Genomic DNA, 201 nt, shown 5'->3' with positions numbered 1-201 from the left:
CAGGGGTTCCAGGGACCCCTTTTCTGTCCCCTCAAAGGTGCTATGGCTCTACTGAGGTAGCCTACCATGGATCCAGGCCTGCAGCTAAGCAGGATTTGCTCCCTCCCCTCCCCCCAGAGAGTCTGGAGAACTTCCTTCATCAGCCTTGCCCACCCCCACCCCCAGCGGCCGATGGGACAGATGGTACAGTCACAGCACAGG

Source organism: Trichosurus vulpecula, chromosome 6, assembly GCF_011100635.1.
Source record: "Trichosurus vulpecula isolate mTriVul1 chromosome 6, mTriVul1.pri, whole genome shotgun sequence".
In the NCBI taxonomy this organism is placed as follows: Eukaryota; Metazoa; Chordata; class Mammalia; order Diprotodontia; family Phalangeridae; genus Trichosurus; species Trichosurus vulpecula.
The sequence above is the reverse complement of the archived record's forward strand: the minus strand, read 5'-3'. Positions refer to the sequence as shown.